We start from the raw sequence: 19,443 nt of genomic DNA on the forward strand, positions 1-19,443 counted from the left end.
AAGTCTAATGCATGAGAGATTCATATTACATTTCAGACTGAACAAAAAAATCAGAATTACAAGCATAATGCATGAATAAAATTTATTTGAATGTTGCAGCACCTACTTTATGGTTAAGATAAGTTGACAGTATTGTTCTTCACACTGTTTGCAACCTATCTCAATTTAAATAAAATAGCTGCAGTGATACAACAACAACAGCTCACAATATGAGTTCTACATCTACATTTATACTCCATAAGCCACCTAACAGTATGTGGTGATTGTTTCCTTCTTCCCATTTCCATTTCTGAATGATGCACAAGAGGAATGGCTGCTGATAAACCCCCATATGAGCTCTAGTTTCCCTGATTTTCTCATCATCGTCATTTGACAGGATGTGTGTGGGAGGAAATAACGCATTGCATGACACTTCTTGGAACATATGCTGTCATGGGAGGGATGTTTTATTTCATTCAGTAATTGATCATGCAGTCAACTAATGAATATTGCTTGTTTATTTAAACATTATGACATCATGTTGTGTGCAGAACTGATGTTGTTATAGAGGCAAGATACAAGGACCCACCCCCCCCCCCCCCCCCAAAAAAAAAAAAAAAAAAAAAATTAAAAAATCAGTATGGCAGAAAATTTCTGTGACAGTGACAGAGCCAATGAGCTGGATAGGCAGTAGAATAAGTGATGACCAAAGGAGGGTGCATCTCCATGTCTGGTGCTGGTGGGGTGTTCAGGGGTGCCTTGACCATCTCCAACTCCAAAGGTGGAGGGGTGTCTGAGTTGTTAAACACCTGGATAGCAAAAGAATTGGGCAATCTGGGGAACACCACATTGTCACATATATCGGCAGTGTCTGTCAGTGGAGGAGGCCAAGCTCTGGCTGGCTCAGTGAACAGCAAGCAAGGACGGAGCTGAGTTGCATGTCACAGTAAGTGTGTCCCATTGCTTGTATATTATGTGACCTGACTGGCTGTGACAATGCCAGATCCCATCCTAGGACCCAGCCATGTGTGAGGGTCCAGATAGAGATGCCCATTGGATGTGGAAAGGGGGGGGGGGGAGAGGGAGGACAGCATCTGGACATTGGATGTACAGTGCTGTCTGCAGGATGTCTATTAGTGTTTACTCATGGTGGCCATGCAAGATTTCAGCTGCTGATGGACCTTAGACTGGGTTGTTCGTGTGAATGGTAAAAAAGCATGCAGCACATGTTACTTATTGGCTGTAATGACGGATTTGGTCATGTGAATATGAAGTGCTCCAATTAATCTTTAGGCCTGAGATGAAAAGAGGCAGAAACCATGTGTTTAATGCCTTTGTATCTGCTGAAGTCCATAAACTGAATGGACAAAGATTGTAGTCTATTGTCTGAGTCAACATGTGAGAAGCACCCTCTGTTGCAAACCCCTTTTTTAACGCTCAAATACACTCCTGGAAATGGAAAAAGGAACACATTGACACCAGTGTGTCAGACCCACCATACTTGCTCCGGACACTGCGAGAGGGCTGTACAAGCAATGATCACACGCACGGCACAGCGGACACACCAGGAACCGCGGTGTTGGCCGTCGAATGGCGCTAGCTGCGCAGCATTTGTGCACCACCGCCGTCAGTGTCAGCCAGTTTGCCGTGGCATACGGAGCTCCATCGCAGTCTTTAACACTGGTAGCATGCCGCGACAGAGGCCGGGTGGACGTACCACCGAATTGCTCAACACAGGGGGCGTGAGGTGTCCACAGTACATCGATGTTGTCGCGAGTGGTCGGCGGAAGGTGCACGTGCCCGTCGACCTGGGACCGGACCGCAGTGACGCACGGATGCACGCCAAGACCGTAGGATCCTATGCAGTGCCGTAGGGCACCGCACCGCCACTTCCCAGCAAATTAGGGACACTGTTGCTCCTGGGGTATCGGCGAGAACCATTTGCAACCGTCTCCATGAAGCTGGGCTACGGTCCCGCACATCGTTAGGCCATCTTCTGCTCACGCCCCAACATTGTGCAGCCCGCCTCCAGTGGTGTCGCGACAGGCGTGAATGGAGGGACGAATGGAGACATGTCGTCTTCAGCAATGAGAGTCGCTTCTGCCTTGGTGCCAATGATGGTCGTATGCATGTTTGGCGCTGTGCAGGTGAGCGCCACAATCAGGACTGCATACGACCGAGGCATACAGGGCCAACACCCGGCATCATGATGTCGGGAGCGATCTCCTACACTGGCCGTACACCTCTGGTGATCGTTGAGGGGACTCTGAATAGTGCACGGTACATCCAAACCGTCATCGAACCCATTGTTCTACCATTCCTAGACCGCCAAGGGAACTTGCTGTCCAAAAGGACAATGCACGTCCGCATGTATCCCGTGCCACCCAACGTGCTCTAGAAGGTGTAAGTCAACTACCCTGGCCAGCAAGATCTCCGGATCTGTCCCCCATTGAGCATGTTTGGGACTGGATGAAGCGTCGTCTCACGCGGTGTGCACGTCCAGCACGAACGCTGGTCCAACTGAGGCGCCAGGTGGAAATGGCATGCAAGCAGTTCCACAGGACTACATCCAGCATCTCTACGATCGTCTCCATGGGAGAATAGCAGCCTGCATTGCTGCGAAAGGTGGATATACACTCTACTAGTTCCGACATTGTGCATGCTCTGTTGCCTGTGTCTATGTGCCTGTGGTTCTGTCAGTGTGATCATGTGATGTATCTGACCCCAGGAATGTGTCAATAAAGTTTCCCCTTCCTGGGACAATGAATTCACGGTGTTCTTATTTCAATTTCCAGGAGTGTAGTTGCAGCTGATGATGTTTGTAAGAGAACTATTAGGGAAATTTGGAGAGTGTCTAAATGACCAATAGCCACACCTCACTGAGGAAAGGGGCCAGTTTGTTGGCAAGCAGTGTTCCACTGAAATTTGCTGCCTTTCGTTCTCAGAGTGTTGAGAGAATTGGGTATGTCTTATGGCTGTGGGGCTACATTTCCATAATAATTGACTTTGCCCAGGAAAAAATGTAATCCTTTATTTATCAATAGAGGGAGTCTGATGAGAGCTTTGATGTTTTTATTCACTGAGCATAAGCCATCCATACCAAGGATGTGTCCCAAGTAGTCAACCTCTTATTTAAGATATTCGCACTTTCTTAAGTTGCAGTGGAGTCCAGTCTGTTGTAAGATTTGAAAAAGAAGGCAAAGTTTATGTAACTTTTCTTCCCTTGTGTCATCAGTAAAAGGGATGTTATCCAAGTAGTTAGTGTAGCAAAGATGTCACAGATAACTTTTTCCACATGATGCTGAAAGATAGCAAAGCCACTAGCCATGAGAAAGGGAGACAATTGTTGAGATAGAAGCAGAAGGGAGAATTGACAACCATAAACTGCTGGGGTGCCCATCCAATGGTAACTGTAAATATGCCTCTGCTATATTAATTTTGGAAAAAATAGTTTCCTTCTGCTAGTTTTGGCATAAGATCCTCAGGGCAAGGAATGTGGTAAGTCTTGGCAACTGACTGAACATTGACAATTGTTTTAAAGTTGCCACAGGTATGGAGTCTACTGACAGACTTCTGGAAAAAGATGAACACAGTATCCCATAGATGTGTAATAACAAGCATTAATATTCCTAAATCTTTCAAATTGTCCACTTCATCTCTGGGTGTGTCTCAGAGTATGACAGGATGTGGACAGGCATGAAAAAATGAGGAGTAGCCAGTCATTTTTGTTCATTGTGCACTGCATAATTGACGGTGCAGCCAAGCACAGAGTCAAAGGGAGATGAGAACTCTTCACACAGCTTGTCAAAATCACTTAAAGTTACCATGGGGAGAATCATGTTTACTGAGTCATCAGGCTAGAAAGCCACACACATGACAACTGTTGAGACCATAAATATTTTGAGCATGGCCTGAAACAATGGTAACTCATTAGATACTACTGTGCTGTAAGCAACCGGGAAGTCCCAATCTGAGCACAAGTGTCCTCATTTATGAGAGACATGAAAACTTCTATATCCACTTAAAACCTAACTGAGTGAACGAAAATGGTGAATGTGATCTATATTTACTGAGGTTGTGATGTGATAGGATCTGACTGAGACAAGATGACATGAGCTTGTTTATATCCATGCTGTGATACAGGATGATGCATATAGCTGCCTCAGATGGTGGCAATGTGACCAACCTTGAGGGATTCCAGGCAGCATGTGTGTTTATGAGAACACTGCTGTTGGAGGCGCATGTGAAAACAATGTGGACTCTCGTGCAAGGGTCAGTCACAGGGGCAATCTGAACATGAGTTAAATGCTTAAGACTGGTTGTTTAAAAGTGCTTTGTCAGTTGCAGAATGGTGAGCTTGCTTGATTCTGTCTCTACTAGGGGATAGACATTTCAAATCCTAGTTCTGCATTTTCTTGTGGAACTGGAATGAACTTTCAACAGAAGACACAGTGATATCACTGTTAGAAACTGAACTAACTGAGTCATGGTTCCTCAAATTTCTGTGTGAATATGGTGAGCTATTTATAGAAGACACATCTTGTTCCTTGAATTAGTGTTGTACCTGGTGTGGAACCTGATGAATTTCAGCAGATTTGAGAACCTCTTTTATGTTTGGGTTGTCCAACACTAGTGATTGTAAATAAACACACTGGTCCAGAGTGAATCAAAAGATTATATCTCATGCTAGGGACTCTGTATACAGTTAATTACAACTTGAGTCAGTACACATTAAATGACATTTGTAGGAAAGACCTTGAAGTTTAACTTCCCATGTTGCGTATTACTGGTTAGCGCAATTGTGACACTGAAAAAAAATTCTAATCTGGCTGCCACTACATGACACTTTTTTTCAATAATACAATAAGGTGCTGTGTAAATTTCTGAAAATTCAGAGGTTTCTGGGTCTACTAAGAGCTTAAGTTTACAAAGAAAATTCAACAGTTTAGGATTAGTAGACAGAAGACATCCATGTTTCAGTATTGTATCAGAACTGTTACATGCCTGGAAATGTAGGAAGAAGTGCCAGTTGGTTTATTTGGATAATAAAGAGACTAAACTGCAAGGTCATCAGTCCCAAAGAAGTGCCTCTAATAGTTGTCCCTTTCCCACAGTGTTTGGTTGTAAATGTGGAAATAATGGCAACTAGTATATATTGGTTCAGCTGTTCATAGCAGGAGTTGCTGTGTCAGCTTAGCTTGAAACCCCATCCACTGTTACTAGCAGGGATGTTGCTGCTGAAGTTGTTGCTGATACTGTTGACATTGTTGTTGTTGCATTGTTAATTGCTGCTGCCTAAGTTTAAGAAAATTCAGGGTCCATGTTTGTCTTCACTGAATGCTTGCTAGATTTGAGTCCTGTGCCCTTAATCCTTGTTATCACTTTTTTACGTGCTCATTTGGTTCCTGTGTACCAATATGCACAGTTTTTATTGATTCACAGTTAAATAACCACAGAATAAAGCTAAAGTTCACACAACCTGAAATAGCTGGGTTGGTGTGAACATGCTAATTTGATGGTGGCAAAGAAATACCAGTAGGTCCATAAATTCTTGCACTGTAGTTATTGACACAGCAATTAATAGTCCATATAGTAGTCCATAGTTCAGACCAGTAGAGGGCAGCCTGGCCCCAGTAGCCCATCATGACAGTCTTCACTCAGCGAACATTATGGCTGTGAAACTCCCAGCCACTGCATATAAAGACATTCTGTCCTCTATCTAGGTGGTGAATCAAGTTGAGTTTCTGGGAATGCCACCTATCATGAGTTTTTATGTCCCACAACCTTTCGATTCTATTATGGGTTGGGTTGATTTGGGAGAGGAGACCAGGCAGCAAGGTCATTGGTTTCATCAGAGAAGGGAAGGATGGGGAAGGAAGTCAGCTATGCTCTTTCAAAGGAACGATTCCAGCATTTTCCTGAAGTGATTTCCCTAAAATCATGGGAGACCTAAATCAGAATGGCCATATGCAGGACTGAACCATTGTCATCCGGAATGCGAGTCCAGTGTGCTAACCATTACACCACCTTGCTCAGTGATTCTATTATGTTGATACCTTCTGTGGTGGAATTAATATTGTTATCGGGGCTCTAAATTCCTCCCTGCTCCTCCACATGGCAGGCTCACACACACACACACACACACACACACACACACACACACACACACACACACACACACACACATAAAGAGAGAGAGAGAGAGAGAGAGAGATAACAGAACTAGAAAGAAACAATCAGTGATGACATTCTTCTCACTATTATTCTTTTTTATTTACTCCATTACAGCTATCAGTCAATGTTCATTTCCAGAAAATTTGTGAGAATGTCATTTATCTTTGATTAACTAGTGTTAGTATTTATTTCGACATTTCAGTTTCCAGCTTCTTTTTCAACTTTAAATTACTTCACATTGACCACAAGTGAGCATTCCTTAATGGTTTATCCCATTTCACTACTCAGAATTGTTGCCTTTTATCAGAAACTGGTATGTTTAAGTAGTCTGTAAACTGAATACTATGTACATGTTGTACACTGCCTAGGAAGTTGTTGATGTATGTTAAAAGTAGTGGTAATCATATTAAGCTCCACTGTGGCATACTTGCATTAAATTATCTCAAATGTATAATGTTACAAAAAATTTATCTCAGTTTGAGGTCTGCACTGTTTCACTCTTTTGTACCACATTTTCCTTCTTGGATTGGGACCTACAATTAGCTGTTCATTTTACTCCCCTTGGGTATTTAAAAAAATAAGAAGACAAGCCAAGTTATTTGAAAGAGATGGAGGAGTACAAACAGATTTGCAAAGTACTTTTGAATATGATTTCTAAAAACTATCTTGAGCAGCTAGTTTGGAAATATCTTAAACCGTATAGCTACAAATGTGCCAGACCTTGTTGACAGCATCAGTATGGAGATGGGTATTAGTGACCATGGTGCCATTATAGCAAGTATGGTTACAAAAGTTAATAAACCAATCGACAAAGCTAGGAGAGTGTTTCTGCTAGAAAGAGCAAATGACCAGTTGTTAGCATCTTACTTAGGTAGTGAACTGACATCATTTAGTTGCACTAAATTGGACATAGAGGAATTATGGGGAAAGTTTAAACAGATTGTAAATCATGGTCTGGAGAAGAATGTGCCTAGTAAATGGATAAATGATGGAAAATATTCACCATACTTTAACAGAGAAATTTATAAAATGCTGAGGAGGCGAAAGCTGTTGCACTCTCAGTTCAAAAGAGGAAGCACAAATGATAACTGCCAAAGGTTAGTAGAGATTCATGCATTTGTGAAAAGAGCTAAGCATGAAGCATGCAACAACTACCAAAGTCATACCTTAGCTAAAGATCTGGCCAAGAATCTGAGAAAACTTTTGTCCTGTGCAAAATTGCTAGGGGGGCCTAAGGCTTCCTTCCAGTCATTCATCAACCAGTCTGGTGTGGCAGTTGAAGATAGCAAAACAAAAGCTGAAGTTTTAAATTTTGCATGAAATTATTCACATAGGAGAATCATTCAAACATACCATTTGAGCATCAAATGGACTCCTGTGTGGACAGCATAGTAATAGCATCCCTGGTGTAGAGAAACAACTGAAAACAATTAAGTTGCCAGGTCTGGATGGAATCTCAATTCAGTTTTAAAAAGAATGTTCTATGGCACTGGTTCCTTAATAAGCTTTCATTTATCGCTAATCTCTTTCTGAGCATGAAAACCTAAGTGGCTGAAAGAAAGTGCAGATGATTTCTGTATATATGAAGGGTAAAATGACGGATCTGCAAAATTGCAGAACAATATCCCTAACTTTGGTTTGCTGTGGAATCCTTGAACATATTCTCAATTTGAATATAATAAACTTTCTTCAGGCGGTGAAGCTTGAATCAGCATGGTTTTAGAAAGCATTCCTCATGCAAAACTCATCTTGCCATTTTCTCACATGATACACTGCAAACTACAGATGAAGGGCAAGAGGTAGATTTGATATTTCTAGATTTCTGGAAAGCATTTGACATGGTGCCCTACTGCAGACTGTTAATGAAGGTATGAGTATATGGAACAGGTTCCCACATGTGTGAGTGGTTCAAAGATTTCTTGCCTAATAGAACCCAGTATGTTGTCCTTGATTGCAAGTGTTCATCAGAGGCAAGGGTATGTTGTTGTTGTGGTCTCAGTCATGAGACTGGTTTGATGCAGCTCTCCATGCTACTCTATCCTGTGCAAGCTTCTTCATTTCCCAGTACCTACTGCAACCTACATCCTTCTGAATCTGCTTAGTGTATTCATCTCTTGGTCTCCCTCTACGATTTTTACCCTCCACACTGCCCTCCAATACTAAACTGGTGATCCCTTGATGCCTCAGAACATGTCCTACCAACCAATCCCTTCTTCTAGTCACATTGTGCCACAAACTTCTCTTCTCCCCAATCCTATTCAACACTTCCTCATTAGTTATGTGATCTACCCATCTAATCTTCAGCATTCTTCTGTAGCACCACATTTTAAAACCTTCTATTCTCTTCCTGTCCAAACTATTTATCGTCCGTGTTTCACTTCAATACATGGCTACACTCCATACAAATACTTTCAGAAACGACTTCCTGAAACTTAAATCTATACTCGATGTTAACAAATTTCTCTTCTTCGGAAACGCTTTCCTTGCCATTGCCAGTCTACATTTTATATCCTCTCTACTTCGGCCATCATCAGTTATTTTGCTCCTCAAATAGAAAAACTCCTTTACTACCTTAAGTATCTCATTTCTTAATCTAATTCCCTCAGCATCACCCGACTTAATTCGACTACATTTCATGATTCTCGTTCTGCTTTTGTTGATGTTCATCTCATATACTCCTTTCAAGACACTATCCATTCCATTCAACTGCTCTTCCAAGTCCTTTGCTGTCTCTGACAGAATTACAATGTCATCGGCGAACCTCAAAGTTTTTATTTCTTTTCCATGGATTTTAATACCTACTCCAAATTTTTCTTTAGTTTCCTTCACTGCTTGCTCAATATGCAGATTGAATAACATCGGGGAGAGGCTACAACCCTGTCTCACTCCCTTTCCAACCACTGCTTCTCTTTCATGCCCCTCGAATCTTATAACTGCCATCTGGTTTCTGTACAAATTGTAAATAGCTTTTCGCTCCCTGTATTTTACTCCTGCCACGTTCAGAATTTGTAAGAGAGTATTCCAGTCAACATTGTCAAAAGCTTTGTCTAAGTCTACAAATGCTAGAAATGTAGGTTTGCCTTTCCTTAATCTAGCATCTAAGATAAGTCGTAACGTCAGTATTGCCTCACGTGTTCCAATATTTCTACGGAATTCAAACTGATCTTCCCCGAGGTCGGCTTCTACTAGTTTTTCCATTCTTCTGTAGAGAATTCGCATTAGTATTTTAAAGCCATGACTTATTAAATTGATAATTTGGTAATTTTCACATCTGTCAACACCTGCTTTCTTTGGGATTGGAATTATTATACTCTTCTTGAAGTCTGAGGGTATTTTGCCTGTCTCATACATCTTGCTCACCAGATGGTAGAGTTTTGTCAGGACTGGCTCTCCCAAGGCTGTCAGTAGTTCAAATGGAATGTTGTCTACTCCTGGGGCTTTGTTTCGACTCAGGTCTTTCAGTGCTCTGTTGAACTCTTCGCGCAGTATCATATCTCCCATTTCATCTTCATCTACATCCTCTTCCATTTCCAAAATATTGTCCTCAAGTACATTGCCCTTGTATATATCCTCTATATACTCCTTCCCCCTTTCTGCTTTCCCTTCTTTGCTTAGAACTGGGTTTGCATCTGAGCTCTTGATATTCATACAAGTGGTTCTCTTTTCTCCAAAGGTCTCTTTAATTTTCCTGTAGGCAGTATCTGTCTTACCCCTAGTGAGATAAGCCTCTACATCCTTACATTTGTCCTCTAGTCATCCCTGCTTAGCCATTTTGCACTTCCTGTCGATCCCATTTTTGAGACGTTTGTATTCCTTTTTGCCTGCTTCATTTACTGCATTTTTATATTTTCTCCTTTCATCAATTAAATTCAATATTTCTCCTGTTACCCAAGGATTTCTACTAGCCCTCGTCTCTTTACCTACTTGATCCTCTGCTGCATTCATTACTTCATCTCTCAAAGCTACCCATTCTTCTTTTACTCTATTTCTTTCCCCCATTCCTGTCAATTGTTCCCTTATGCTCTCCCTGAAACTCTGTACAACCACTGGTTCTTTCAGTTTATCCAGGTCCCATCTCCTTAAATTCCCACCTTTTTGCAGTTTCTTCAGTTTTAATCTACCAATAGATTGTGGTCAGAGTCCACATCTGCCCCTGAAAATGCCTTACAATTTAAAACCTGGTTCCTAAATCTCTGTCTTACCATTATATAATCTATCTGATACCTTTTAGTATCTCCAGGGTTCTTCCATGTATACAACCTTCTTTCATGATTCTTGAACCAAGTGTTAGCTATGATTAAGTTGTGCTCTGTGCAAAATTCTACCAGGTGGCTTCCTCTTTCGTTTCTTACTCCCAATCCATATTCACCTACTACATTTCCTTCTCTCCCTTTTCCTACACTTGAATTCAAGTCACCCATGACTTAAATTTTCGTCTCCCTTCACTATCTGAATAATTTCTTTTATTTTATCATACATTTCTTCAATTTCTTCATCATCTGCAGAGCTAGTTGGCATATAAACTAGTACTACCGTAGTAGGCATGGGCTTCGTATCTATCTTGGCCACAATAATGCATTCACTATGCTGTTTGTAGTAGCTTACCTGCATTCTTATTCTCGTATTTATTATTGAACCTACTCCTGCATTATCCCTATTTGATTTTGTGTTTATAACCCTGTAGTCACCTGACCAGAAGTCTTTTTCCTCCTGCCACTAAACTTCACAAATTCCCACAATATCTAACTTTAACCTATCCATTTCCCTTTTTAAATTTTCTAACCTTCCTGCCTGATTAAGGGATCTGACATTCCACGCTCCGGTCCATAGAACACCAGTTTTCTTTCTCCTGATAACGACATCCTCTTGAGTAGTCCCCACCCAGAGATCCGAATGGGGGACTATTTTACCTCCGGAATATTTTACCCAAGAGGATGCCATCATCATTGAACCATACAGTAGAGCTGCATGCCCTCGGAAAAAATAACGGATGTAGTTTCCCCTTGCTTTCAGCCGTTCGCAGTACCAGCTTAACAAGGCCGTTTTGGTTAGTGTTACAAGGCCAGATCAGTCAATCATCCAGATTGTTGCCCCTGCAACTACTGAAAAGGCTGGTGCCCCTCTTCAGGAACCACACGTTTGTCTGGCCTCTCAACAGATACCCCTCCGTTGTGGTTGCACCTAGGGTATGTCTATCTGTATTGCTGAGGCACGCAAACCTCCCCATCAATGGCAAGGTCCGTGGTTCATGGGGGGGGGGGGGGGGGGGGAGGGGGGGGGGCAAGGGTATAGTCAGGTGTATTCCAGGGAAGAGTGATAGGACTGCTGTTATGTTCTATATACATATATTATTTGGCAGACAGGGTGGGCAGAAATCTGCAGTTTTTTGCTGATGATGCTGTAGTGTGTGGTAAGGTGTTAAGTTGAGTGGCTGTAGGAGGATGAAAGATAACTTAGACAAAATTTCTAGTTGGTATGATGAATGGCAGTTAGCTCTAAATGAAGAAAAATGTAATTTAATGTCGATGAGTAGGAAAACCAAACCTGTACTGTTCAGATACAGCATTAGTAGTGTTCAGCTTGACACAATCACATCATTTAAGTATCTGGGTATGATGTTGTGGAATGAGCATGTGGGGACTATGGTAGGGAAGGTGAATGGTCAACTTTGATTTAGTGGGAGAAATTTGGGAAAGTGTGTTTCACCTGTAAAGAAGACTCTATATAGGATGCCAGTGTGGCCTATACTTGAGTACTACTCAAGTATTTGGGATCTGTGCTAGGTCAGTTTTAAGGAGGACATCAGGCAATTCAGCTGTGGGTTGCTCAAACAAGTATTATGGCCATGTTTTGGGAACTCATATTTGAGCCCATGGAGGGAAAGTGACATTCTTTTCAAGGAATGCTATTCAAAAAATTTAAAGAACTGGCATTTGAAGGCTGACTGCAAAAATGTTCTTCTGCTGCCAACACAATTTTCGCGTAAGGACTGGGAAGATCAGTTGCAAGAAAGTAGAAGTCATATGGAGACATATAGATAATTTTTCCCCTTTGCTCTATTTGCAATTGGAACAGGAAGGAAAATGACTAGTAGTGATACAGGGTACCCTCCACCATGCACTGTCTGGTGGCTTGCGGATATTGTATGCAGATGTAGAACAGTAGAAGCGTCTCATAAGGAACAGTTCAAACACAGGACAAGGGTAGAGTTACAAAACATCAGTATTATAGTTTTCAATTGTAATAGCTGTCTTGAGATAGATCCAGAGCTCCAAACACTCACAGAATGCACCTAAACAGAATGTATTGTAGATGGGCTTGAGTTGTCACCAGGAGGACTGGTCAACACACAAATATTGGAAGTGTGCCATGTGAATTCAAATGAGAATCCTTGGAACAATGAAGACATTCACTGTTGAGAAAGTTTAGAGAACTGGCAGTTGCAACAGATTGCAGAATGATTCTGCTGTCACCAACATGTGTTTTGCATAAGGACTGCAAAGACAAACTAAGAGAAATCAGGGCTTGTACACAAGCATATACATTACCACCCATTAATTTCAATACACCCTGGTATTTCAGATTTACTACACAAATCAAACATTATTTCTCACAAAATATAATTATATTAACTTCCACATACATAATACAATCACAATCATTGTATTTTACTTTCATCAAAGTATCGTCCTTTGGATTTAAATGACTGCCCCATGAACGCAAGGCATGCTGTCAATCAGTTTTTTAGATATTGTGAATCTATGTGATTCCACACATCCTTAACAATATTCCAAAGATGTTCCTTGCTGGATATATTAACTTCCCTGATATGTCTGTCCACTTCATCTCCAACTATTTCAATGGGATTGAAATTGGGGCTTTGGGACGGCTATACCATATCATTCAGTGCTTACTATTTATCCTTTGATGCATTGTAGCTCGTACAGTATGCCAACTGAGTTTTGGGCCATTGTCCTGTTGTAAGGTGAACCCTTTCCCTATTGAGTGCAATCCATTTTGTACTGCATGTTACTGAAGTATGTGGTGGTAGTGTAGCTGATCCATACATGCATCTATTTTCACAATTTCACCAACTCTCTCTCTGGCAAAACATCCTCAAACCATAATAGAACCTCCACCATGCTTAATTGTAGGTAGAACATACTGCTGGGCTACCCGTTCCCCTACAAGTCAGTGAACAAATATTCTCGTTCTGGTTCCAAAAATCTCAAACTTCAATTGATCAGTGAATAACACCTTCGTCCACTCTTCTGATGTCCAATTATGATATTTTCCAGTCCATTCAAGTCTGTTCTGTTTATTTGTGGGCCTTTCAAGCTAGCTTCAGTCAGCCTCCTTTCTACTGTTGCAACAGATATTGTAGTCGTGTTCATTTCTAGCAATCCTTCATGAATTTGGGGTGCTGTTTTGAACAAATTTCTCTTACTGGTAATTCCAATATATTTATTATCACTTTTAATTGTTTTACAAGTTTGTCCTGGTCATGTTATGTCCATATTTCTACCTGTTGTCTTCTGGCGGTGAAGGGTGTATTGCACTCCCCCTATCGAGACACTCCCCTGTTTTGCAATTTGGTGAATAGACAAACCTGCTTGGCTAAGTGCTACTATTGCAGCACATTCTTCTATGGATGTTTCCACTCATGGAGCCATACTAGTGATGTGCACCCTTCAATGTCACGAAGGAACTGACATGCAGGAACAACATGTTGTGTATCGTAGCAATGCTTGCCATTTGTTGTGGACATCACATCACTACAGGGAACAACACAGATACACCAAATATGGTGTCCACCAGCAAATAGATAAAGAAACATATCAGATAGGTACATAATGTTTAGGTACACAACATTGTTTGTTGGATACTATTGTAGCTCGATGGCCACAAACAAAAATCGTGACATGTGTACAATTGTTGTACTATTCCTTTGCTTTCTCAACTGTTTCCATGATATTAGACCTTATATACCGAGAACTAGATGTCACTTATTGGGTGTATTGAAATTATTGAGCAGTAGTGTAGATATTCCTTTTTTCCTCCATCCATTTGGGAGTAAAACAGGAAATGGAATGACTAGAGTTATACAAGGTACCCTCTGTGTTGCACCACATGGTGGCTTGTGATGTATGTATATTGATGTAGATGTGCTGAAACCTGGTTGAAGCCAGATGTAGGTTTAGCCAAAGTTTTTATCAATCTGTTTTTACTAAACTGTTCACCCTGATGCAAATGCATAATCCATAAACAAGCAAAGTTCATCATGAGCTGAATGCAAAGGGAATGTCAGTAATGAAAACAAAAAGAAAGCACTCTATGGCCAAGTCATATTATCTAGGCAAGATAAATCAGAGCTCATGTTCCATACTATCTAAGGCTGGTCCATAGCCTAGCAACATGCTGCAATCAGCCTCATCCATTTCTGGTGCTGGTGCATCTGGTAACACTTGACTAATGCTAGAGTCAATCCTTCTGACCCACTTATATTGTAGGAGATATTAAACTAATGTCGTTTAGAAAGAATAGAGTAAATTCCATTGTTGGTGGCATGTTAATTGCTGTTAAAAGTAGTTTATCTTGTTGTGAATTTGAAGTACATAATTGCTGTGAGTTAGAAGGGGTAGCAGGTATAGTAGACAACTGATATAAGTTAATAATTGGTTTGTTTTATCAAGCAACTCATCAACTCAGATGATATAATTACTGAAAGGTTCTAGGAAAATTTGAGTCTCATTTTAAATAAGTAGCTGACTCATTTAATTATAATTGGTGGTGACTTCCATCTACCCTCAATATGTTGGCAAAGATATATGTTCAAGGTTGGTGGTAGGTTTAAAAAATTATTTAAAATTTTACCATGAACCATGGACCTTGTCTGGATGATTGACTGATCTGGCCTTGTAACAATAACCAAAACGGCCTTGCTGTGTTGGTACTGTGAACGGCTGAAAGCAAGGGGAAACTACGGCCATAATTATTCCCGAGGGCATGCAGCTTTACTGTATGATTCAATGATGATGGCATCCTCTTGGGTAAAATATTCCGGAGGTAAAATAGTCCCCTATTCGAATCTCCGGGCGGGGACTACTCAAGAGGATGTCGTTATCAGGAGAAAGAAAACTGGCATTCTATGGATCGGAGCTTGGAATGTCAGATCCCTTAATCGGTCAGGTAGGTTAGAAAATTTAAAAAGGGAAATGGATAGGTTAAAGTTAGATATAGTGAGAATTAGTGAAGTTCGGTGGCAGGAGGAACAAGACTACTGGTCAGGTGACTACTGGGTTATAAACACAAAATCAAATAGGGGTAATGCAGGCGTAGCTTTAATAATGAATAGGAAAATAGGAATGCGGGTAAGCTACTACAAACAGCATAGTGAATGCATTATTGTGGCCAAGATAGACATGAAGCCCACACCTACTACAGTAGTACAAGTTTATATGCCAACTAGCTCTGCAGATGACAAGAAATTGAAGAAATGTATGATGAAATAAAAGAAATTATTCAGATAGTGAAGGGAGACGAAAATTTAATAGTCATGGGTGAATGGAATTCAAGTGTAGGAAAAGGGAGAGAAGGAAACATAGTAGGTGAATATGGATTGGGGCTAAGTAAACCATCCGTTACCATGACCAAACGTATCTTTTATATCTAAACTAAAATTACGTCTACAACCAACGAAAACAGCAGGACCATCCAGCAGAGCTTGTGCAGCGACAGACTTAACTGGAATACGATTCTTCTTGTCTCCAGCTGTTGTAGCAAATTCGATGTTCTCGATGGTCTTGTAGACTGTTTGTTTAGAACGGCGGCGATATCTTCTGTAAGGCATCTTGGCAGCGTTCAATGCAGTTGCCTGTGCAGCAGCAGCAGTGCGACATAGCCGCTACGCGGCACTCGCTCGCTTATACATCCTTACATTTGTCCTCTAGCCATCCCTGCTTAGCCATTTTGCACTTCCTGTCGATCTCATTTTTGAGACGTTTGTATTCCTTTTTGCCTGCTTCATTTACTGCATTTTTATATTTTCTCCTTTCATCAATTAAATTCAATATTTCTCCTGTTACCCAAGGATTTCTACTAGCCCTCGTCTCTTTACCTACTTGATCCTCTGCTGCATTCACTACTTCATCTCTCAAAGCTACCCATTCTTCTTTTACTCTATTTCTTTCCCCCATTCCTGTCAATTGTTCCCTTATGCTCTCCCTGAAACTCTGTACAACCACTGGTTCTTTCAGTTTATCCAGGTCCCATCTCCTTAAATTCCCACCTTTTTGCAGTTTCTTCAGTTTTAATCTACCAATAGATTGTGGTCAGAGTCCACATCTGCCCCTGAAAATGCCTTACAATTTAAAACCTGGTTCCTAAATCTCTGTCTTACCATTATATAATCTATCTGATACCTTTTAGTATCTCCAGGGTTCTTCCAAGTATACAACCTTCTTTCATGATTCTTGAACCAAGTGTTAGCTATGATTAAGTTGTGATCTGTGCAAAATTCTACCAGGTGGCTTCCTCTTTCATTTCTTAGTATATAGAGGATATATACAAGGGCAATGTACTTGAGGACAATATTTTGGAAATGGAAGAGGATGTAGATGAAGATGAAATGGGAGATATGATACTGCGCGAAGAGTTCAACAGAGCACTGAAGGACCTGAGTCGAAACAAAGCCCCGGGAGTAGACAACATTCCATTTGAACTACTGACAGCCTTGGGAGAGCCAGTCCTGACAAAACTCTACCATCTGGTGAGCAAAATGTATGCGACAGGCAAAATATCCTCAGACTTCAAGAAGAATATAATAATTCCAATCCCAAAGAAAGCAGGTGTTGACAGATGTGAAAATTACCAAACTATCAGTTTAATAAGTCATGGCTTTAAAATACTAACGCGAATTCTTTACTGACGAATAGAAAAACTAGTAGAAGCCGACCTCGGGGAAGATCAGTTTGAATTCCGTAGAAATACTGGAACACGTGAGGCAATACTGACCTTATGACTTATCTTAGAAGAAAGATTAAGGAAAGGCAAACCTACGTTTCTAGCATTTGTAGACTTAGAGAAAGCTTTTGACAATGTTGACTGGAATACTCTCTTACAAATTCTAAAGGTGGCAGGGGTAGAATACAGGGAGCGAAAGTCTATTTACAATTTGTACAGAAACCAGATGGCAGTTATAAGATTCGAGGGACATGAAAGAGAAGCAGTGGTTGGGAAGGGAGTAAGACAGGGTTGTAGCCTCTCCCCAATGTTATTCAATCTGTATATTGAGCAAGCAGTAAAGGAAACAAAAGAAAAATTTGGAGTAGGTATTAAAATCCATGGAGAAGAAATAAAAACTTTGAGGTTCGCCGATGACATTGTAATTCTGTCAGAAACAGCAAAGGACTTGGAAGAGCAGTTGAATGGAATGGAAGCGTCTTGAAACGAGGATATAAGATGAACATCAAAAAAAGCAGAACGAGAATCATGGAATGTAGTCGAATTATGTAGGGTGATGCTGAGGGAATTATATTAGGAAATGAGACACTTAAAGTAGTAAAGAAGTTTTGCTATTTGGGGAGCAAAATAACTGATGATGGTCGAAGTAGAGAGGATATAAAATGTAGATGGCAATGGCAAGGAAAGCATTTCTGAATAAGAGAAATTTGTTAACATCGACTATAGATTTAAGTGTCAAGAAGTCATTTCTGAAAGTATTTGTATGGAGTGTAGCCATGTATGGAAGTAAAACATAGACAATAAATAGTTCGGACAAGAAGAGAATAGAAGCATTTGAAATGTGGTGCTACAGAAGAATGCTGAAGATTAGATGGGTAGATCACATAACTAATGAGGAAGTATTGAATAGGATTGGGGAGAAGAGAACTTTGTGGCACAACTTGACCAGAAGAAGGGATCGGTTGGTAGGACATGTTCTGAGGCATCAAGGGATCACCAATTTAGTATTGGAGGGCAGTGTGGAGGGTAAAAGTCATAGAGGGAGACCAAGAGATGAATAGATGAATACACTAAGCAGATTCAGAAGGATGTAGGTTGCAATAGGTACTGGGAGATGAAGAAGCTTGCACAGGATAGAGTAGCATGGAGAGCTGCATCAAACCAGTCTGAGGACTGAAGACCACAACAACACTATGTGCTTTTATGGAGAATTATTTTGAGCAGTTAGTACAGAAGCTCACACAAAGAGTAAATGGTTGCAATAACATATTAGATCTCATAGGGACCAACAGTCTTGATCAAACAGGAATTAGTGACCAAAAGATCATTGTAGTAAGACTGAGTACTGTAACATTCAAATCCATAAAAAATAAATACAAAATATATCAGTTTAAAAATGCACATAAAAATGTTCTTGGTGCCTTCCTAGGAGACAGTCTTCATTTCTTCCATACTGAACTATGTCAGTTTTGATGAAATACTGCTCAAATTCAGAGAAGGAGGCAGTTGATAGTTTTATACCGAGTAAATTAATAAGGGGCAGAACATATCCCCCATGGTTCACAAAACAGGTAAGAACATTGTTGCAGAAGCACCAAAAAATATACCAGACTTAAAAGAATACAAGATCTACAAGATTGACAACAGTTTGCAGATGCTCAAAACTTAGCATGGACTTCAATATGAGATACTTTTAAAGGTTTCTACAGCTAAACTCTGTCTCAAAAATCAGGCAGTAAATCCAAAGAGATTTAGGTCATGTGTAAAGTACACTAGTGGCAAGACACAATCAGTACCTGTACTGTGAGATAGCCATTCAATGTTACCAACAACAGTGCCATTGAAGTGGAGTTGCTAAACATTGTTTTCCAAAATTCCTTCACCAAAGAAGATGCATTAAATATTCCAGAATTCAGATCAAGAATGGCTGCCAACATATTCAATGTTACCAATGGAAGTGGCATTAAAGTGGTCTTACTGAACACAATTTTACAAAATTCATTCACCAAAGAAGATGCAGTTAAATGTTCCAGTGTCTGGATTACAAATGACTTCCAGCATGAGTAATTTGTAAATAGACACTGTCAGGGTAGTGGAGCAACTTAAGTCACCTAATAAAGGCAAGTCTTACAGTCCAGACTGTATACAAGTTAGACTCCTTTTGGAATATACTGATTAGATAGTTCCAGTTTTAGCAATCGTACGCAACTGCTCGCTCAGTGTAAGATCCATACCTGGAGACTGGAATGTTGCACAGGTCACCCAGTTGCACAAGGAAGTAAATATAAGTAATCCACTAAATTATAGACATAATTTACAATGATTTTT

At 40.6% G+C, this 19,443-nt stretch overlaps 1 protein-coding gene across 2 annotated transcripts in view; it reads left to right on the top strand.

The window, feature by feature from the left end:
• The window catches only part of LOC126299386 (uncharacterized), a 478,915-nt gene that overhangs the window by 273,323 nt on the left and 186,149 nt on the right, over positions 1-19,443 (top strand). The gene's annotated exons all lie outside the window — the stretch shown is intronic.

Source organism: Schistocerca gregaria, chromosome X (assembly GCF_023897955.1).
Source record: "Schistocerca gregaria isolate iqSchGreg1 chromosome X, iqSchGreg1.2, whole genome shotgun sequence".
NCBI lineage: Eukaryota > Metazoa > Arthropoda > Insecta > Orthoptera > Acrididae > Schistocerca > Schistocerca gregaria.